The sequence below is a fragment of the Taudactylus pleione genome, unplaced genomic scaffold (genome assembly GCF_031769625.1).
Source record: "Taudactylus pleione unplaced genomic scaffold, aTauple2 ptg002055l, whole genome shotgun sequence".
Taxonomy (NCBI): domain Eukaryota; kingdom Metazoa; phylum Chordata; class Amphibia; order Anura; family Myobatrachidae; genus Taudactylus; species Taudactylus pleione.
Window position 1 is genome coordinate 67,970 of NW_028286450.1, and position 24,697 is coordinate 92,666.

Consider the following 24,697-nt stretch of genomic DNA (forward strand, 5'->3'; position numbering starts at 1 on the left):
GTTCTTATGGCCACCAACAGCCTCCTATACTCACTAACCACATCCTATACTGTTCTTATGACCACTCACAGCCTCCTATACTCACTAACCACATCCTATACTGTTCTTATGGCCACTAACAGCCTGCTATACTCACTAACAGCATCCTATACTGTTCTTATGGCCACCAACAGCCTCCTATACTCACTAACCACATCCTATACTGTTCTTATGACCACTCACAGCCTCCTATACTCACTAACCACATCCTATACTGTTCTTATGGCCACTAACAGCCTGCTATACTCACTAACAGCATCCTATACTGTTCTTATGGCCACCAACAGCCTCCTATACTCACTAACAGCATCCTATACTGTGCTTATGGCCAGTACCAGCCTATTATATTCACTAACAGCCTCCTATACTCACTAACAGAATACTATACTATTCTTATGGCCACTAACAGCCTGCCATACTCACTAACAGCCTCCTATACTGTGCTTATGGCCACTAAGCCTCCTATACTGTTCTTATGGCCAGAAACAGCCTATTATATTCACTAACAGCATCCTATACTGTTCTTATGGCCATGAATAGCCTGCTATACTGTTATTATGGCCACTAACAGCCTACTATACTCACTAACAGCCTCCTATACTGTGCATATGGCCACCAACAGCCTCCTATACTCACTAACCACCTCCTATGACCACTCACAGCCTCCTATACTCACTAACAGCATCCTATACTGTGCTTATGGCCAGTACCAGCCTATTATAATCACTAACAGCCTCCTATACTCACTAACAGAATACTATACTCACTAACAGCATACTATACTATTCTTATGGCCACTAACAGCCTCCTATACTGTGCTTATGGCCATTATTGGCCTCCTTTACTCACTAACCACATCCTATACTGTTCTTATGGCCACCAACAGCCTCCTATACTCACTAGCCGCATCCTATACTGTTCTTATAGCCACTAACAGCCTCCTATACTCACTAATAGCATCGTATACTGTTCTTATGACCACTCACAGCCTCCTATACTCACTAACCACCTCCTATACTGTTCTTATGACCACTCACAGCCTCCTATACTCACTAACCACCTCCTATACTGTTCTTATGGCCACCAACAGCCTGCTATACTCACTAGCCGCATCCTATACTGTTCTTATGGCCACTAACAGCCTCCTATACTCACTAATAGCATCCTATACTGTTCTTATGACCACTCACAGCCTCCTATACTCACTAACCACATCCTATACTGTTCTTATGGCCTCTAACAGCCTGCTATACTCACTAACAGCATCCTATACTGTTCTTATGGCCACCAACAGCCTCCTACACTCACTAACAGCATCCCATACTGTGCTTATGGCCAGTACCAGCCTATTATACTCACTAACAGAATACTATACTTTTCTTATGGCCACTAACAACCTCCTATATTCATTAACAGCATCCTATACTCACTAACCACCTCCTATACTGTGCTTATGGCCACTAATAGCCTATTATATTCGCAAACTACCTATACTGTTTTAATATTCACTAACAGTCACATATATTCACTAATAGCCCTCCTATACTGTGGTAATGGCAACTATTAGTGAGTATAGGTGACTGTTAGTGAATATTAAAACAGTATAGGTAGTTTGCGAATATAATAGGCTATTACTGGCCATAAGAACAGTATAGGATGCTGTTAGTGAGCATACCAGGCTATCAGTGGCCATAAGCACAGTATAGGAGGTGGTTAGTGAGTATAGGAGGCTGTTAATGGCCATAAGCACAGTATAGTATGCTGTTAGTGAGTATAGGAGGCTGTTAGTGAATATAGATGGCTGTTATTGGCCATAAGAATAGTATAGTATGCTGTTAGTGAGTATAGGAGGCTGTTAGTGAATATAGAAGGCTGTTATTGGCCATAAGAATAGTATAGTATGCTGTTAGTGAGTATAGGAGGCTGTTAGTGGCCATAAGAAAAGTGTATGAGGTGGTTAGTGAGTATAGGAGGCACCTCACCATACATGTCCTACATCATTACACCCATTTTCAATCTCTAGAGCACCTCACCATATATGTCCTATATCATTACACCCATTTCCCATCACTACAGCACCTCACCATATATGTCCTATATCATTACACCCATTTCCCATCACTACAGCACCTCACCATATATGTCCTATATCATTACACCCATTTCCCATCACTACAGCATCTCACCATATATGTCCTATATCATTACACCCACTTCCCATCACTACAGCACCTCACCATATATGTCCTATATCATTACACCCATTTCCCATCACCTCACCATACATGTCCTACATCATTACCCCATTTCCCATCACCTCACCATACAAGTCCTACATCATTACACCCATTTCCCATCACTACATCACCTCACCATACATGTCCTATTATTACACCCATTTCCCATCAGTACAGCATCTCACTATACATGTCCTATATCATTACACCCATTTCCCATCACTACATCACCTCACCATACATGTCCTACATCATTACCCCATTTCCCATCACCTCACCATACAAGTCCTACATCATTACACCCATTTCCCATCACTACATCACCTCACCATACATGTCCTACATCATTACCCCATTTCCCATCACCTCACCATACAAGTCCTACATCATTACACCCATTTCCCATCACTACATCACCTCACCGTACATGTCCTACATCATTACACCCATTTCCCATCACTACATCACCTCACCGTACATGTCCTACATCATTACACCCATTTCCCATCCGTACAGCACCTCACCATACATGTCCTACATCATTACACCCATTTCCCATCACCTCACCATACATGTCCTACATCATTACACCCATTTCCCATCACTACACCTCACCATACATGTCCTACATCATTACCCCATTTCCCATCACCTCACCATACAAGTCCTACATCATTACACCCATTTCCCATCACTACATCACCTCACCATACATGTCCTACATCATTACACCCATTTCCCATCACTACATCACCTCACCATACATGTCCTACATCATTACACCCATTTCCCATCCGTAGAGCACCTCACCATACATGTCCTACATCATTACACCCATTTCCCATCAGTACAGCACCTCACCATACATGTCCTACATCATTACACCCATTTCCCATCACCTCACCATACATGTCCTACATCATTACACCCATTTCCCATCACTACACCTCACCATACATGTCCTACATCATTACCCCATTTCCCATCACTACATCACCTCACCATACATGTCCTACATCATTACACCCATTTCCCATCACTACAGCACCTCACCGTACATGTCCTACATCATTACACCCATTTCCCATCACTACACCTCACCATACATGTCCTACATCATTACACCCATTTCCCATCACTACATCACCTCACCATACATGTCCTACATCATTACACCCATTTCCCATCACTACATCACCTCACCATACATTTCCTACATCATTACACCCATTTCCCATCACTACACCTCACCATACATGTCCTAAATCATTACACCCATTTCCCATCAGTACAGCACCTCACCATACATGTCCTACATCATTACCCCCATTTCCCATCACCTCACCATACATGTCCAACATCATTACACCCATTTCCCATCAGTACAGCACCTCACCATACATGTCCTACATCATTACACCCATTTCCTATCAGTACAGCATCTCACCATACATGTCCTACATCATTACACCCATTTCCCATCCGTACAGCACCTCACCATACATGTCCTACATCATTACACCCATTTCCCATCACAACATCACCTCATCATACATGTAATACATCATTACACCCATTTCCCATCAGTACAGCACCTCACCATACATGTCCTATATCATTACATCACCTCACCATACATGTCCAACATCATTACACCCATTTCCCATCACTACGTCACCTCACCATACATGTCCTATATCATTACACCCATTTCCCATCAGTACAGCACCTCACCATACATGTCCTACATCATTACCCCCATTTCCCATCCGTACAGCACCTCACCATACATGTCCTACATCATTACACCCATTTCCCATCACCTCATCATACATGTCCTACATCATTACACCCATTTCCCATCAGTACAGCACCTCACCATACATGTCCTACATCATTACACCCATTTCCCATCAGTACAGCATCTCACCATACATGTCCTATATCATTACATCACCTCACCATACATGTCCAACATCATTATACCCATTTCCCATCAGTACATCACCTCACCATACATGTCTATATCATTACACCCATTTCCCATCAGTACAGCACCTCACCATACATGTCCTACATCATTACCCCCATTTCCCATCACCTCAACATACATGTCCAACATCATTACACCCATTTCCCATCAGTACAGCACCTCACCATACATGTCCTACATCATTACACCCATTTCCCATCAGTACAGCATCTCACCATACATGTCCTATATCATTACATCACCTCACCATACATGTCCAACATCATTATACCCATTTCCCATCACTACAGCATCTCACCATACATGTCCTATATCATTACACCCATTTCCCATCACTACAGCATCTCACCATACATGTCCTATATCATTACCCCCATTTCCCATCAGTACAGCACCTCACCATACATGTCCTATATCATTACACCCATTTCCCATCAGTACAGCATCTCGCCATACATGTCCTACATCATTACACCCATTTCCCATCACTACAGCATCTCACCATACATGTCCTATATCATTACCCCCATTTCCCATCAGTACAGCACCTCACCATACATGTCCTATATCATTACACCCATTTCCCATCAGTACAGCATCTCGCCATACATGTCCTACATCATTACACCCATTTCCCATCAGTACAGCATCTCACCATACATGTCCTACATCATTACACCCATTTCCCATTACTACAGCACCTCACCATACATGTCCTATATCATTACACCAATTTCCCATCACTACAGCACCTCACCATGCATGTCCTACATCATTACACCCATTTCCCATCAGTACAGCACCTCACCATACATGTCCTACATCATTACACCCATTTCACATCAGTACAGCACCTCACCATACATGTCCTACATCATTACACCCATTTCCCATCAGTACAGCATCTCACCATACATGTCCTACATCATTACACCCATTTCCTATCAGCACAGCATCTCACCATACATGTCCTACATCATTACACCCATTTCCCATCAGTCCAGCATCTCACCATACATGTCCTACATCATTACACCCATTTCCCATCCGTACAGCACCTCACCATACATGTCCTACATCATTACACTCATTTCCCATCAATCCAGCACATCAGATCATCATCAGATGATGGAAGAAATAAACCTACATAATAATATGATCCCTGTCAGTGTCTGAGGAGAACATAAAGCCCTTTTGTCTGGGACCAGGACATTACATGATGTGAAAAATTATAAATTACCATATTCTGTAGGAGGATCCATAATAGGTGAAAATGAAAAATGCTTTAGCGGATTTAGGACAAATGTATCAGTCACCTGTGAAATTAAATGGAAGAATTAATAGGATTTCCTTGAGACTACTCCACGGCAGCCATAACACGTAGATTAGTCAGCTATATAGTGATATGGAAAAGACAGAGCTCCAGGAAGTGTGTGACTCCCCAAGGAAGGTATATAGAGAGATTTCCCCCTACACCCTCGTGAAGGTATACAGAGATACTCCCTACACCCTGGGGGAAGGTATATAGTGTGCGACTTCCCCTACACCCCGGGGGAAGGTATATAGTGTGCGACTTCCCCTACACCCCGGGGGAAGGTATATAGTGTGCGACTTCCCCTACACCCCGGGGGAAGGTATATAGTGTGCGACTTCCCCTACACCCCGGGGGAAGGTATATAGTGTGCGACTTCCCCTACACCCCGGGGGAAGGTATATAGTGTGCGACTTCCCCTACACCCCGGGGAAGGTATATAGTGTGCCACTTCCCCTACACCCTGGGGAAGGTATATAGTGTAACTCCTCCTACACCCTGGGGAAGGTATAGAGTGTGACTCCTCCTACACCCCGGGGAAGGTATATAGTGTGACTCCTCCTACACCCCGGGGAAGGTATATTTGGATTTATGAACTAATCCTTGGAGAGAGAGAAAGTGTCGAAAAACATGGCATATTGCGACCATATTTGCGGTGTGTACCAGCCGCAGACTGCGATCATGTATGCAGGAGACATGGCCCCGACGACTCAGTTACGGTGACATTTTGAGTGACCATAGACTCACGCAGGAAATCGATGTTTGCCTGATCTGCGTCTGATGCTGCCTATGTGTACGCATTTGCGGACGCTGCGAAGGCGCCAGTGTGCGTCTCAGTATAAGTTCCAGCCGCTGTTACATTAGTGTATTGTCGCACATATACAGCTGTGTAACACACCGCTAACGCAGCAATCAGGCCCTATATTCCTCAGGGTGCAGAATACATGGGGAGAACTATTCTGTGAGGTTGGAAGGGGAGGCAGTATTTTGAGGTGTGAGGTATTTTGACACGGATTAAGAACATTAGAGGTACAATATTGCGAAATACGGATTTTATATTAGCATGACTGAGATGGTGAAATCTTTGCTTTTTTTTAAGGTTCAATGTACACAAACTTTGTTTAAGGCACAAAATGATTAAAAATAAAGTATAAAATTAGCTTCAGGCTGTGTGTATAAGGTGTATACAACACATACATGGATTCTGTGCTTAGATTTGGGTCCCATTCACAGGATATTTCATTATGGTATGCATATATTCTGATACAAATATCGTTTGTCGTTAGATCGTTCATATCGTTGACTTTTTTGCACTGAATGTCCAACGATGTGCGTGGCCATATGGACGATAACTATAGCGGAGGTCGACTGTACAGACTGGCCAACTTGCTCGATATCTATGAATTCTTCATCATTTAAATACTGTCAAAAAGCGTTCAATTTAAAATAGAAAAAAACGATCAACGATATCGATGATTGAGCTAGTCGTCCCGTGTGTACACAGCTTTACACAGCCTTTATTAGCCTCTTCCAGGTGCAATCACTAATTAGCCTGCTCTCTGGGTGTCCAATCTATCAACAGGATTATGGTGGTCGGCAATCCACCAAGTAAATTTCAGACAATATATAGGGTTGACAATGAGCGCCTTCTGTGCTTAAAAGATAATCTTATACCCCTATTACACCTAAATTCCGGGTCTGACCCAGAGTTGGAACAGGGCTCTAATCTGGATCAGACCCGGAATTTAGCCGGCGCCGACCCAGGACATTCCCGAGTCGGCGCCATTCACACCGGAGTCGGTCTGCATAGACCAGGCTTTTCCGGTGTTGAAGCCGGACCAATTGGCTGGCATGCAGCGCGCTCCAGGCCATCGTGACCCGGAGCATGCCATTCACACTGCAGGGTTTCACAGGTTACTCCCGTGTTAAATCCTGCAAGTTACCTGGGTTGGATGGCCGGGCCACAAGTACCGGCGATCCAACCCTCTCCCCTTTTACACCAAGGAGCTGCCCGGTTTTACCCTGCAATAACCCAGGTTTTAGCTCCGGTGTAAAAGGGGAATTAGTTGTAAGTTAAATGTAATGAGCTCCTGTCTGTCCCTATTAGTGGGGTGTATAAGCTGGAACACCACATCAGAGCCACATCCCTGTGATGTCATAATGAGGACTAATGAGCTCCAGTCTGTCCCTATTAGTGAGGTTTATAAGCTGGAACACCACATCAGAGCCACATCCCTGTGATGTCATAATGAGGACTAAGGAGCTCCAGTCTGTCCCTATTAGTGGGGTTTATAAGCTGGAACACCACATCAGAGCCACATCCCTGTGATGTCATAATGAGGACTAATGAGCTCCAGTCTGTCCCTATTAGTGGGGTGTATAAGCTAGAACACTACATCAGAGCCACATCCCTGTGATGTCATAATGAGGACTAATGAGCTCCAGTCTGTCCCTATTAGGGGGGTCTATAAGCTGGAACACCACATCAGAGCCACATCCCTGTGATGTCATAATGAGGACTAATGAGCTCCAGTCTGTCCCTATTAGTGGGGTGTATAAGCTGGAACACCACATCAGAGACATCCCTGTGATGTCATAATGAGGACTAATGAGCTCCAGTCTGTCCCTATTAGTGGGGTGTATAAGCTAGGACACCACATCAGAGCAACGCCCCTGTGATGTCATAATGAGGACTAATGAGCTCCAGTCTGTCCCTATTAGTGGGGTTTATAAGCTAGGACACCACATCAGAGCCACATCACTGTGATGTCATAATGAGGACTAATGAGCTCCAGTCTGTCCCTATTAGTGGGGTCTATAAGCTAGAACACCACATCAGAGCCACACCCCTGTGATGTCATAATGAGGACTAATGAGCTCCAGTCTGTCCCTATTAGTGGGGTCTATAAGCTAGAACACCACATCAGAGCCACACCCCTGTGATGTCATAATGAGGACCAATGAGCTCCAGTCTGTCCCTATTAGTGGGGTCTATAAGCTGGAACACCACATCAGAGCCACACCCCTGTGATGTCATAATGAGGACTAATGAGCTCCAGTCTGTCCCTATTAGTCGTGTCTATAAGCTGGAACACCGCACCAGAGCTCCATCCCTGTGATGTCATAATGAGGACTAATGAGCTCCAGTCTGTCCCTATTAGTGGGGTCTATAAGCTGGAACACAACATCAGAGCCACATCCCTATGATGTCATAATGAGGACTAATGAGCTCCAGTCTGTCCCTATTAGTGGGGTTTATAAGCTGGAACACCACATCAGAGCCACACCCCTGTGATGTCATAATGAGGAGTAATGAGCTCCAGTCTGTCCCTATCAGTGGGGTCTATAAGCTGGAACACCACATCAGAGCCACACCCCTGTGATGTCATAATGAGGACTAATGAGCTCCAGTCTGTCCCTATTAGTGGGGTGTATAAGCTGGAACACCACATCAGAGCCACATCCCTGTGATGTCATAATGAGGACTAATGAGCTCCAGTCTGTCCCTATTAATGGGGTGTATAAGCTGGAACACTACATCAGAGCCACATCCCTGTGATGTCATAATGAGGACTAATGAGCTCCAGTCTGTCCCTATTAGTGGGGTGTATAAGCTGGAACACCACATCAGAGCCACATCCCTGTGATGTCATAATGAGGACTAATGAGCTCCAGTCTGTCCCTATTAGTGGGGTCTATAAGCTAGGACACCACATCAGAGCCACATCCCTGTGATGTCATAATGAGGACTAATGAGCTCCAGTCTGTCCCTAGTAGTGGGGTTTATAAGCTGGAACACTACATCAGAGCCACATCCCTGTGATGTCATAATGAGGACTAATGAGCTCCAGTCTGTCCCTATTAGTGGGGTTTATAAGCTGGAACACCACATCAGAGCCACACCCCTGTGATGTCATAATGAGGACTAATGAGCTCCAGTCTGTCCCTATTAGTGGGGTCTATACGCTGGAACACCACATCACAGCCACACCCCTGTGATGTCATAATGAGGACTAATGAGCTCCAGTCTGTCCCTATTAGTGGGGTGTATAAGCTGGAACACCACATCAGAGCCACACCCCTGTGATGTCATAATGAGGAGTAATGAGCTCCAGTCTGTCCCTATCAGTGGGGTCTATAAGCTGGAACACCACATCAGAGCCACACCCCTGTGATGTCATAATGAGGACTAATGAGCTCTAGTCTGTCCCTATTAGTGGGGTGTATAAGCTGGAACACCACATCAGAGCCACATCCCTGTGATGTCATAATGAGGACTAATGAGCTCCAGTCTGTCCCTATTAGTGGGGTGTATAAGCTGGAACACTACATCAGAGCAACGCCCCTGTGATGTCATAATGAGGACTAATGAGCTCCAGTCTGTCCCTATTAGTGGGGTGTATAAGCTGGAACACCACATCAGAGCCACATCCCTGTGATGTCATAATGAGGACTAATGAGCTCCAGTCTGTCCCTATTAGTGGGGTCTATAAGCTAGGACACCACATCAGAGCCACATCCCTGTGATGTCATAATGAGGACTAATGAGCTCCAGTCTGTCCCTAGTAGTGGGGTGTATAAGCTGGAACACTACATCAGAGCCACATCCCTGTGATGTCATAATGAGGACTAATGAGCTCCAGTCTGTCCCTATTAGTGGGGTTTATAAGCTGGAACACCACATCAGAGCCACACCCCTGTGATGTCATAATGAGGACTAATGAGCTCCAGTCTGTCCCTATTAGTGGGGTCTATACGCTGGAACACCACATCACAGCCACACCCCTGTGATGTCATAATGAGGACTAATGAGCTCCAGTCTGTCCCTATTAGTGGGGTGTATAAGCTGGAACACCACATCAGAGCCACACCCCTGTGATGTCATAATGAGGACTAATGAGCTCCAGTCTGTTCCTATTAGTGGGGTTTATAAGCTGGAACACCACATAAGAGCCACACCCCTGTGATGTCATAATGAGGACTAATGAGCTCCAGTCTGTCCCTATTAGTGGGGTGTATAAACTGGAACACCACATCAGAGCCACATCCCTGTGATGTCATAATGAGGACTAATGAGCTCCAGTCTGTCCCTATTAGGGGGGTCTATAAGCCGGAACACCACATCAGAGCCACACCCCTGTGATGTCATAATGAGGACTAATGAGCTCCAGTCTGTCCCTATTAGTGGGGTGTACAAGCTGGAACACCACATCAGAGCCACATCCCTGTGATGTCATAATGAGGACTAATGAGCTCCAGTCTGTCCCTATTAGGGGGGTCTATAAGCCGGAACACCACATCAGAGCCACACCCCTGTGATGTCATAATGAGGACTAATGAGCTCCAGTCTGTCCCTATTAGTGGGGTGTATAAGCTGGAACACCACATCAGAGCCACATCCCTGTGATGTCATAATGAGGACTAATGAGCTCCAGTCTGTCCCTATTAGTGGGGTGTATAAGCTGGAACACCACATCAGAGCCACATCCCTGTGATGTCATAATGAGGACTAATGAGCTCCAGTCTGTCCCTATTAGTGGGGTGTATAAGCTGGAACACCACATCAGAGACATCCCTGTGATGTCATAATGAGGACTAATGAGCTCCAGTCTGTCCCTATTAGTGGGGTGTATAAGCTAGGACACCACATCAGAGCAACGCCCCTGTGATGTCATAATGAGGACTAATGAGCTCCAGTCTGTCCCTATTAGTGGGGTTTATAAGCTAGGACACCACATCAGAGCCACATCACTGTGATGTCATAATGAGGACTAATGAGCTCCAGTCTGTCCCTATTAGTGGGGTCTATAAGCTAGAACACCACATCAGAGCCACACCCCTGTGATGTCATAATGAGGACTAATGAGCTCCAGTCTGTCCCTATTAGTGGGGTGTATAAGCTGGAACACCACATCAGAGCCACATCCCTGTGATGTCATAATGAGGACTAATGAGCTCCAGTCTGTCCCTATTAGTGGGGTGTATAAGCTGGAACACTACATCAGAGCCACATCCCTGTGATGTCATAATGAGGACTAATGAGCTCCAGTCTGTCCCTATTAGTGGGGTGTATAAGCTGGAACACCACATCAGAGCCACATCCCTGTGATGTCATAATGAGGACTAATGAGCTCCAGTCTGTCCCTATTAGTGGGGTCTATAAGCTAGGACACCACATCAGAGCCACATCCCTGTGATGTCATAATGAGGACTAATGAGCTCCAGTCTGTCCCTAGTAGTGGGGTGTATAAGCTGGAACACTACATCAGAGCCACATCCCTGTGATGTCATAATGAGGACTAATGAGCTCCAGTCTGTCCCTATTAGTGGGGTTTATAAGCTGGAACACCACATCAGAGCCACACCCCTGTGATGTCATAATGAGGACTAATGAGCTCCAGTCTGTCCCTATTAGTGGGGTCTATACGCTGGAACACCACATCACAGCCACACCCCTGTGATGTCATAATGAGGACTAATGAGCTCCAGTCTGTCCCTATTAGTGGGGTGTATAAGCTGGAACACCACATCAGAGCCACACCCCTGTGATGTCATAATGAGGAGTAATGAGCTCCAGTCTGTCCCTATCAGTGGGGTCTATAAGCTGGAACACCACATCAGAGCCACACCCCTGTGATGTCATAATGAGGACTAATGAGCTCCAGTCTGTCCCTATTAGTGGGGTGTATAAGCTGGAACACCACATCAGAGCCACATCCCTGTGATGTCATAATGAGGACTAATGAGCTCCAGTCTGTCCCTATTAGTGGGGTGTATAAGCTGGAACACTACATCAGAGCAACGCCCCTGTGATGTCATAATGAGGACTAATGAGCTCCAGTCTGTCCCTATTAGTGGGGTGTATAAGCTGGAACACCACATCAGAGCCACATCCCTGTGATGTCATAATGAGGACTAATGAGCTCCAGTCTGTCCCTATTAGTGGGGTCTATAAGCTAGGACACCACATCAGAGCCACATCCCTGTGATGTCATAATGAGGACTAATGAGCTCCAGTCTGTCCCTAGTAGTGGGGTGTATAAGCTGGAACACTACATCAGAGCCACATCCCTGTGATGTCATAATGAGGACTAATGAGCTCCAGTCTGTCCCTATTAGTGGGGTTTATAAGCTGGAACACCACATCACAGCCACACCCCTGTGATGTCATAATGAGGACTAATGAGCTCCAGTCTGTCCCTATTAGTGGGGTCTATACGCTGGAACACCACATCACAGCCACACCCCTGTGATGTCATAATGAGGACTAATGAGCTCCAGTCTGTCCCTATTAGTGGGGTGTATAAGCTGGAACACCACATCAGAGCCACACCCCTGTGATGTCATAATGAGGACTAATGAGCTCCAGTCTGTTCCTATTAGTGGGGTTTATAAGCTGGAACACCGCATAAGAGCCACACCCCTGTGATGTCATAATGAGGACTAATGAGCTCCAGTCTGTCCCTATTAGTGGGGTCTATAAGCTAGGACACCACATCAGAGCCACATCCCTGTGATGTCATAATGAGGACTAATGAGCTCCAGTCTGTCCCTATTAGTGGGGTATATAAGCTGGAACACCACATCAGAGCCACACCCCTGTGATGTCATAATGAGGACTAATGAGCTCCAGTCTGTCCCTATTAGTGGGGTTTATAAGCTAGGACACCACATCAGAGCCACACCCCTGTGATGTCATAATGAGGACTAATGAGCTCCAGTCTGTCCCTATTAGTGGGGTTTATAAGCTAGGACACCACATCAGAGCCACACCCCTATGATGTCATAATGAGGAGTAATGAGCTCCAGTGTGTCCCTATTAGTGGGGTTTATAAGCTAGGACACCACATCAGAGCCACACCCCTGTGATGTCATAATGAGGACTAATGAGCTCCAGTCTGTCCCTATTAGTGGGGTTTATAAGCTAGAACACCACATCAGAGCCACACCCCTATGATGTCATAATGAGGAGTAATGAGCTCCAGTCTGTCCCTATTAGTGGGGTTTATAAGCTAGGACACCACATCAGAGCCACATCCCTGTGATGTCATAATGAGGACTAATGAGCTCCAGTCTGTCCCTATTAGTGGAGTTTATAAGCTAGGACACCACATCAGAGCCACACCCCTGTGATGTCATAATGAGGACTAATGAGCTCCAGTCTGTCCCTATTAGTGGGGTTTATAAGCTAGGACACCACATCAGAGCCACACCCCTGTGATGTCATAATGAGGACTAATGAGCTCCAGTCTGTCCCTATTAGTGGGGTTTATAAGCTAGGACACCACATCAGAGCTCCATCCCTGTGATGTCATAATGAGGACTAATGAGCTCCAGTCTGTCCCTATTAGTGGGGTCTATAAGCTAGGACACCACATCAGAGCCACATCCCTGTGATGTCATAATGAGGACTAATGAGCTCCAGTCTGTCCCTATTAGTGGGGTGTATAAGCTGGAACACCACATCAGAGCCACATCCCTGTGATGTCATAATGAGGACTAATGAGCTCCAGTCTGTCCCTATTAGTGGGGTGTATAAGCTGGAACACCACATCAGAGCCACACCCCTGTGATGTCATAATGAGGACTAATGAGCTCCAGTCTGTCCCTATTAGTGGGGTTTATAAGCTAGGACACCACATCAGAGCCACACCCCTGTGATGTCATAATGAGGACTAATGAGCTCCAGTATGTCCCTATTAGTGGGGTTTATAAGCTAGGACACCACATCAGAGCCACACCCCTATGATGTCATAATGAGGAGTAATGAGCTCCAGTCTGTCCCTATTAGTGGGGTTTATAAGCTAGGACACCACATCAGAGCCACATCCTTGTGATGAAGTCCTGAAGCAGACGGTACATGTTGGGGGATGCTAGCCACTTACCTTCATGAACGTCCTTTTCAGATAAGCACTTTGATCCTCATCCTATGTCCCTAATATTTTTATTTATTTGCTTATATATATTTTTTCTATAGTAGTTTTGCTGTTTTATCAAATTAATTGTTCTTATGTATTGTCTTTTATCTAATTAAATATACATTTTTATTTGGATACACCTGTATATGTTATTGATTGATTATTATAACTGTATGTAGGTATTGTGACTCTATAATAAGCACTTTGGCCTCATTAGGTATCACCTTTACATTACGCACTTTCTCCATTATATAATCTTATTTTTATTGAAAGTGTTACAGAAATTGAAATGAATTTATATTTGACCACACATATGTATACTTTATTTTACTACAACTAGGATTATCTGTTAAGCACAGAAGGCGCTGATAGTCACCATATATAATATATACCCATACACATACAGAGCTATGCGGCTGAGCCCTGTGTGTACACCTGCTTTGCTTCCAGTCACCACCATCAGCGCACGCTTGTGGTAGGTAGAGGGGTAAGCCCTGTCTGATCCGTGCCTATGTGATAATGCCCTGTCACTGCTCCGTACATGTGAGAGCGCGGTGCTAATACATACATGACACATGGCGGCTCCCCAGTCTTTAGTTACCTCTAGTACAGAGTCCAGAACAGCCCCCAGCGCCGCGTCACAGGTGAGATGTATGCGCTCAGCAGGCGGACAGAGAACCAGCTCCCCCTGGTCACTAAACTCCAGGCTGACTCGCAGGAATGATTTACCCGTAAGGGACAGCGCCTGCGGAGAGAAGAGATTATTACCAGTAACTTATAGTATAGAGCCGCCTCTGTTCCTGCATCACACACACACCCTGCACCGTACATCCCTCCTACACCTCTGTTCCTGTATCACAGACACACTCTGCCCCGTACATCGCTCCTACGCCTCTGTTCCTGTATCCCATACACACTCTGCCCCGTACATCCCTCCTGTATCCCATACACACTCTGCCCCGTACATCCCTCCTACGCCTCTGTTCCTGTATCACAGACACACTCTGCCCTGTACATCACTCCTACGCCTCTGTTCCCGTATCACAGACACACTCTGCACTGTACATCCCTCCTACGCCTCTGTTTATGTATCACAGACACACTCTGCACCGTACATCACTCCTACGCCTCTGTTCCTGTATCACAGACACACTCTGCACCGTACATCCCTCCTACACCTCTGTTCCTGTATCACAGACACACTCTGCACCGTACATCCCTCCTACGCCTCTGTTCCTGTATCACATACACACTCTGCACCGTACATCACTCCTACGCCTCTGTTCCTGTATCACAGACACACTGCACCGTGCATCGCTCCTACACCTCTGTTCCTGTATCACACACACACCCTGCCCCGTACATCCCTCCTACGCCTCTGTTCCTGTATCACAGACACACTCTGCGCCGTACATCACTCCTACGCCTCTGTTCCTGTATCACAGACACACTCTGCGCCGTACATCGCTCCTACACCTCTGTTCCTGTATCACATACACACTCTGCACTGTACATCCCTCCTATGCCTCTGTTCCTGTATCACAGACATACCCTGCACTGTACATCCCTCCTACACCTCTGTTCCTGTATCACAGACACACTCTGCTCCGTACATCGCTCCTACGCCTCTGTTCCTGTATCACATACACACTCTGCCCCGTACATCCCTCCTATGCCTCTGTTCCTGTATCACAGACACACTGCACCGTACATCCCTCCTACGCCTCTGTTCCTGTATCACAGACACACTGCACCGTACATCCCTCCTACGCCTCTGTTCCTGTATCACAGACACACTCTGCCCCGTACATCCCTCCTACGCCTCTGTTCCTGTATCACAGACACACTCTGCGCCGTACATCACTCCTACGCCTCTGTTCCTGTATCACAGACACACTGCACCGTACATCGCTCCTACACCTCTGTTCCTGTATCACACACACACCCTGCACCGTACATCCCTCCTACACCTCTGTTCCTGTATCACATACACACTCTGCACTGTACATCCCTCCTATGCCTCTGTTCCTGTATCACAGACATACCCTGCACTGTACATCCCTCCTACACCTCTGTTGCTGTATCACAGACACACTCTGCTCCGTACATCGCTCCTACGCCTCTGTTCCTGTATCACATACACACTCTGCCCCGTACATCCCTCCTACGCCTCTGTTCCTGTATCACAGACACACTGCACCGTACATCCCTCCTACGCCTCTGTTCCTGTATCACAGACACACTGCACCGTACATCCCTCCTACGCCTCTGTTCCTGTATCACATACACACTCTGCCCCGTACATCCCTCCTACGCCTCTGTTCCTGTATCACAGACACACTCTGCGCCGTACATCACTCCTACGCCTCTGTTCCTGTATCACAGACACACTCTGCGCCGTACATCGCTCCTACGCCTCTGTTCCTGTATCTCAGACACACTCTGCGCCGTACATCACTCCTACACCTCTGTTCCTGTAGGAGGATAGTACAGTGCTGAGTATCCCTGCGGTGCTGGTACAGAGGTGTAGGAGGATAGTACAGTGCTGAGTATCCCTGCGGTGCTGGTACAGAGGTGTAGGAGGATAGTACAGTGCTGAGTATCCCTGCGGTGCTGGTACAGAGGTGTAGGAGGATAGTACAGTGCTGAGTATCCCTGCGGTGCTGGTACAGAGGTGTAGGAGGATAGTACAGTGCTGAGTATCCCTGCGGTGCTGGTACAGAGGTGTAGGAGGATAGTACAGCGCTGAGTATCCCTGCGGTGCTGGTACAGAGGTGTAGGAGGATAGTACAGCGCTGAGTATCCCTGCGGTGCTGGTACAGAGGTGTAGGAGGATAGTACAGCGCTGAGTATCCCTGCGGTGCTGGTACAGAGGTGTAGGAGGATAGTAGAGTGCTGAGTATCCCTGCTGTACTGGTACAGAGGTGTAGGAGGATAGTACAGTGCTGAGTATCCCTGCGGTGCTGGTACAGAGGTGTAGGAGGATAGTACAGCGCTGAGTATCCCTGCGGTGCTGGTACAGAGGTGTAGGAGGATAATACAGCGCTGAGTATCCCTGCGGTGCTGGTACAGAGGTGTAGGAGGATAGTACAGCGCTGAGTATCCCTGCGGTGCTGGTACAGAGGTGTAGGAGGATAGTACAGCGCTGAGTATCCCTGCGGTACTGGTACAGAGGTGTAGGAGGATAGTACAGCGCTGAGTATCCCTGCGGTGCAGGTACAGAGGTGTAGGAGGATAGTACAGCGCTGAGTATCCCTGCGGTGCAGGTACAGAGGTGTAGGAGGATAGTACAGCGCTGAGTATCCCTGCGGTGCTGGTACAGAGGTGTAGGAGGATAGTACAGCGCTGAGTATCCCTGCGGTGCTGGTACAGAGGTGTAGGAGGATAGTACAGCGCTGAGTATCCCTGCGGTGCTGGTACAGAGGTGTAGGAGGATAGTACAGTGCTGAGTATCCCTGCGGTGCAGGTACAGAGGTGTAGGAGGATAGTACAGTGCTGAGTATCCCTGTGGTGCTGGTACAGAGGTGTAGGAGGATAGTACAGTGCTGGTACAGAGGTGTAGGAGGATAGTACAGTGCTGAGTATCCCTGCGGTGCAGGTACAGAGGTGTAGGAGGATAGTACAGTGCTGAGTATCCCTGCGGTGCTGGTACAGAGGTGTAGGAGGATAGTACAGTGCTGAGTATCCCTGCGGTGCTGGTACAGAGGTGTAGGAGGATAGTACAGTGCTGAGTATCCCTGCGGTGCTGGTACAGAGGTGTAGGAGGATATTACAGTGCTGAGTATCCCTGCGGTGCTGGTACAGAGGTGTAGGAGGATAGTACAGTGCTGAGTATCCCTGCGGTGCTGGTACAGAGGTGTAGGAGGATAGTACAGTGCTGAGTATCCCTGCGGTGTTGGTACAGAGGTGTAAGAGGATAGTACAGTGCTGAGTATCCCTGCGGTGCTGGTACAGAGGTGTAGGAGGATAGTACAGTGCTGAGTATCCCTGCGGTGCTGGTACAGAGGTGTAGGAGGATATTACAGTGCTGAGTATCCCTGCGGTGCTGGTACAGAGGTGTAGGAGGATAGTACAGTGCTGAGTATCCCTGCGGTGCTGGTACAGAGGTGTAGGAGGATATTACAGTGCTGAGTATCCCTGCGGTGCTGGTACAGAGGTGTAGGAGGATAGTACAGTGCTGAGTATCCCTGCGGTGCTGGTACAGAGGTGTAGGAGGATAGTACAGTGCTGAGTATCCCTGCGGTGTTGGTACAGAGGTGTAAGAGGATAGTACAGTGCTGAGTATCCCTGCGGTGCTGGTACAGAGGTGTAGGAGGATAGTACAGTGCTGAGTATCCCTGTGGTGCTGGTACAGAGGTGTAGGAGGATAGTACAGTGCTGGTACAGAGGTGTAGGAGGATAGTACAGTGCTGAGTATCCCTGCGGTGCAGGTACAGAGGTGTAGGAGGATAGTACAGTGCTGAGTATCCCTGCGGTGCTGGTACAGAGGTGTAGGAGGATAGTACAGTGCTGAGTATCCCTGCGGAGCTGGTACAGAGGTGTAGGAGGATAGTACAGTGCTGAGTATCCCTGCGGTGCTGGTACAGAGGTGTAGGAGGATAGTACAGTGCTGAGTATCCCTGCGGTGCTGGTACAGAGGTGTAGGAGGATAGTACAGTGCTGAGTATCCCTGCGGTGTTGGTACAGAGGTGTAAGAGGATAGTACAGTGCTGAGTATCCCTGCGGTGTTGGTACAGAGGTGTAAGAGGATAGTACAGTGCTGAGTATCCCTGCGGTGCTGGTACAGAGGTGTAAGAGGATAGTACAGTGCTGAGTATCCCTGCGGTGCTGGTGATGTACACTGTGTCTGTGATAAGTGTGCAGTGCGGTAGGTAGCGTGCATCGCCCTCCTCCACTCACCTGGATGGCATCACACACAAAGGCGCAGATATTGCGCTGAATGATGGCGTGCACGCTCTGACACACCACATGTCCATACAGAGAAGCCAGATTTCCCAGTCTGTGCAGCCAGGACTCCGCCTGATGTACTCTCGCCCTGGTGGTCTCCTCGGGGCTCTTCTCCATGTCCTCCCGGGTGGTCCTCAGGATTATGTAGGTGTCCTCCCTCACCTGTGTCAGGGCAGCATAACTGACATTACTCTACAGCAAACTATACAACGGTCTGTACACTATGCAACCCTGCCCTGAGATTGTGTCCCGGGCTATACTGACTGACTGGCATGCTGCCGCCAGGACTGTGGGGCTGATTCAGGAGGTGGGCACTACAAGCATAAAGTATAAAGTCTATCACTGGCGGTTTCTGTTATCGGCTTCTACTGCGAGCCACATCGCGGAAACGAATCCGCACATGTGCAGCCGGCTCCTGCGCAGACCTGCAAACAGTAGGAATGTACAGAAATCTCTGAACCAAGCGCTGTAACCACTAACATTCCACCTATCAGTCATGTCTGCCCTATTACACATTATATATATATATATATATATATACACACACACACATACACACACACACACACATATATACAGTCAGGTGCATAACTATTGGGACATTGACAGAATTTTCATATTTTGGCCTCTAGTCACCACCACAATGGCTTTGAAATGAAACAAACAAGATGTGATTTACCTGCAGACTCTCAGATTTAATTTGAGGGTAATTACATCCAAATCAGGTGAACGGTGTAGGAATTACAACGGTTTATATATGTGCCTCCCACTTTTTAAGGGGCCAAAAGTAATGGGAATATAAACTCAAAAGCTATTTCATGGACAGGTGTGGGCTATTCCCTCATTATTTCATTATCAATTAAGCAGGTAAAAGGTCTGGAGTTGATTCTAGGTGTGACATTTGCATTTGGAATCAGTTGCTGTCGACTCTCAATATGAGATCCAAAGAGCTGTCACTATCAGTAAAGCAAGCCGTCATTAGGCTGAAAAATCATAACAAACCCATCAGAGAGACAACCCAACATTCCCCTCCATGTACACAGTCTAACCTCCTAATACCTCCATACAACCCAACATTTCCCTCCACGTACACAGTCTAACCTCCTAATACCTCCATCCAACCCAACATTCCCCTCCATGTACACAGTCTAACCTCCCAATACCTCCATCCAACCCAACATTCCCCTCCATGTACACAGTCTAACCTCCCAATACCTCCATACAACCCAACATTCCCCTCCATGTACACAGTCTAACCTCCTAATACCTCCATACAACCCAACATTTCCCTCCACGTACACAGTCTAACCTCCTAATACCTCCATACAACCCAACATTCCCCTCCACGTACACAGTCTAACCTCCTAATACCCCCATACAACCCAATATTCCCCTCCACGTACACAGTCTAACCTCCTAATACCTCCATACAACCCAACATTCCCCTCCACGTACACAGTCTAACCTCCTAATACCTCCATACAACCCAACATTCCCCTCCACGTACACAGTCTAACCTCCTAATACCTCCATACAACCCAACATTTCCCTCCACGTACACAGTCTAACCTCCTAATACCTCCATACAACCAAACATTCCGGGAACAGAGCAGTGAGTGATGCAGCAAATCAATAGCTTGTATGAAACCCACTAGGAATAGTACAAAGTGACTACTAGAGCTGGGTGACTGAAGCCGACACCCTCACAGAGCTGGGTGACTGGAGCCTGCACCCTCACAGAGCTGGGTGACTGGAGCCTGCACCCTCACAGAGCTGGGTGACTGGAGCCTGCACCCTCACAGAGCTGGGTGACTGGAGCCTGCACCCTCACAGAGCTGGGTGACTGGAGCCTGCACCCTCACAGAGCTGGGTGACTGGAGCCTGCACCCTTACAGAGCTGGGTGACTGGAGCCTGCACCCTCACAGAGCTGGGTGACTGGAGCCTGCACCCTCACAGAGCTGGGTGACTGGAGCCTGCACCCTCACAGAGCTGGGTGACTGGTGCCGGCACCCTCACAGAGCTGTGGCAAATGCAGAATTTCTAGAGGGGGGTTTCCAAATGCTCGATTTCAAAGTGTGGGCAGGCCACGAAGAGGGCATAACCAGCACTCAACCAGTTATAATATGTAGTATAGTATAGTGTATATAATAATGTAATACTTAGGATCAGCGATCACAGTAAGACATTATATGCGGCAGTATGGCCCATCCTGCCTGAGCTGAATGTTTTTATTTTAGAGGTTGGAAGGGGCGATTAGAGTAGTGCCGGGCCCGGGGAGGTGCGCACTGGGGAGGGAGGTGCTGTGAGCCCCTCAGCCCAAAGCAAAGCCAGGGGGAGTGCGATCAGTGTGATTGCTCCCCCCCACAGGCACAGAAGCCCCCACAGCAGCCTAGCTCACAGCAGCGTGTGCTGGGCTACTGTGAGGTAAAAGGAGGGTGTGCGTCGCCGGGCCCATCCAGCCTATGAAGAGGATACAGATCCAGTACCCATTGGAAACTCTGCACTCAGAGAGAGGACCCTCAGAATAACCACCAGCATAGATAGTAGTATGAGGAGCAGAGAGTTCTGGAGACGGGTTGGGGCTGTGATGCTGAGATAGGCAGTGGCCTCACTGTGCAGGAATGTTCCACCTGAATCCAAAATGAGCAGGAGCACAATAATAGTCTCTAGGATAAACCGGATACTTCAGACTACTGCATAGGCTGAGCCAGAATGTAGCACACAGGCTGAACCGGGCTGGATCCAGAATGTAAGACACAGGCAATGGATATACACACTGATCTGGAATGGGACCGGAAATTAACAGAAGCTTGAACAGGAATGCAACTGGAACCAGACTGGGACCGGAGGAGAACAGTAACTTGATCTGGACTGGAACCATTGTTTGGACCATACTGGGACCGGAGGAGAGGCACTGAACACAGGCCGGTGGCGTGCAGACTGGACACTGGTAACACTGCAGAGAACCTGGAGCAGACTCAGATGCAGCAGCTGACAGGAGCACAGGCTCAGGCAGCAGATCGGCACTAGGACATACGCACTGGTGAGTGAGTGTCAGGGTCTGGTTACTTTGTAGATCCAGAGATCTCCTCCGAGTAGCAAGTTTAGATGAGATTACTCTCCTGAGCTAGCAGCCTGCACATATCGGTGAGATACGGGAAGGCTGCTCGTGTGTTATACCTGTTAAACCAGGGTTAATTCTTTAAAAAAATTAAAAAATAAAATTACGTAGGCCCCAACCCAAAAGCATAGCCAGTCCTAGTTCCTAAAATTACGGGGATCGAAACTAGTAGGGTTCCCCTGTAATTTAGGGCCCAGTGCTGGGGATCTCAGGGGAGCCGGGAAACCCCAGGCTGATGCTAAAGCCCAAAGCTCTTCCCCGCACCCTTAGAGCGGTGGGTATGGGGTAATAATGTGTTAAATAGTTCAAAACTATTGTAATTTACAGTGGGACTACAGGTGCCAGAATGCCTGCCCTTTGGCACTTGTGGAACTACAAGTGCCAGCAGGAGGCGACCAACACCCGTACCTCCACTGTAAAATAAATAGTTAAAAAACACAGTATACACACACACACCGTAGTACAGCTTTATTACCTACCTATCTCAGTCACACATACTGTACTTACCTTCAGGAGAGGGGGGACGTCCTTTTTTGGGGGGGAGGGGGGGGAATCCTACCTCCTCTGAGATCCCCAGCTTGGGCTGACTGGCTTGGGGTGTTAATGCTTTGGCCCTGGAGACCCTGGTAATAGGGTTCCTAAATTATGGGGGAACCCTGCTTATAATTTTAGGAACCAGGACTGGCTGAGCAGTCCAGGGCTGGTTATGCTTTTGGGGGGACCCTACGCCTCTTTATATAATATATATATATATATATATATATATATATATATAATCTCACACTTAAAATTAGGTACACATGCAGAAACATACACAAATCACACTGATCTGTGTATGTTTCTGCAAAACTCGCAGCTCAGCAGATGGAGTGTTGGCTTCAATCTCACTCGAGATTGAAATCTCGATTCTTGGTAAATTCCTGGGTTGCATCTTTTCATGAAAAGTACTTCCGAGTTTGCCCGATGGTGAGTTGTTTCGAGTTTGCGATCTCACCCGAGTCCTACGAAATAAATAAATGTACGAGATGAAAACATGGCTCAACTCACCCGAGATTGTCATCTGGACCAAAGTTGATTCTTAGTAAATTTACCTGTGAGAGTCAGGATAGGTAATACAGCTACTGAACACCTCAGTGCATAGACTCTATTCTGCACACTGAGGACCTGCTTCAGAGCCGCTAACATCCAGCGTATGCAAATTTGTCAAAGTTACACGATGGGAAGCGATCGCTCGCCAAGGCATAAGCACACCCACTTTGGCTATGTGAGCGATCGCTCTGTGTATGCTGACACCCATTAGCCTATGTAGAGACGCCCACTAGCGCACGTCATCTCCAGAAAGTGTATTAAAACATTGGTACATCGAGGACCATCGGAAGCGATCGCAGCGCTTGTGGTTGCCTTACCCTGCTGGAAGCACTGCGAGGACTTCAGTGTAAAAAACAGGTATGTGACATGTACTATGACGCTGCCTGTTAATTATACACGCTTTAAAAATGTTGAAACACCCAGGAATGCCTGCGTTCTCACCTCCACACCCCCAGTTATGTGTCCTGCCCGTTACCACCTGTAACGGAACACAGCAGCAGATGGAACACAGGTCTGTATGCAGCATGGACGCTGCGGTGCTGACAGGTAACGGAACACAGCGGCAGATGGAACACAGGTCTGTATGTAGCATGGACGCTGCGGTGCTGACAGGTAACAGGTAATGGAACACAGCAGCAGATGGAACACAGGTCTGTATGTAGCATGGACGCTGCGGTGCTGACAGGTAACGGAACACAGCGGCAGATGGAACACAGGTCTGTATGGAGCATGGATGCTGCAGTGCTGACAGGGAACGGAACACAGCGGCAGATGGAACACAGGTCTGTATGTAGCATGGACGCTGCGGTGCTGACAGGTAACGGAACACAGCGGCAGATGGAACACAGGTCTGTATGGAGCATGGATGCTGCGGTGCTGACAGGGAACGGAACACAGCGGCAGATGGAACACAGGTCTGTATGCAGCATGGACGCAGCGGTGCTGACAGGTAACGGAACACAGCGGCAGATGGAACACAGGTCTGTATGTAGCATGGACGCTGCGGTGCTGACAGGTAACGGAACACAGCGGCAGATGGA

The 24,697-nt window shown here is 47.6% G+C and overlaps 1 long non-coding RNA gene across 1 annotated transcript; it reads right to left on the reverse strand.

Moving 5' to 3' along the window:
- Positions 1 to 5,536: 5,536 nt before the first annotated feature.
- Positions 5,537 to 19,562, reverse strand: LOC148435699 (uncharacterized). Its single transcript, XR_015876574.1, has 3 exons — positions 19,399 to 19,562; positions 15,101 to 15,244; positions 5,537 to 5,585 (listed from the first exon to the last, which is right to left on the reverse strand). It is a non-coding gene; the product is annotated as an uncharacterized LOC148435699 (long non-coding RNA).
- Positions 19,563 to 24,697: the final 5,135 nt, after the last annotated feature.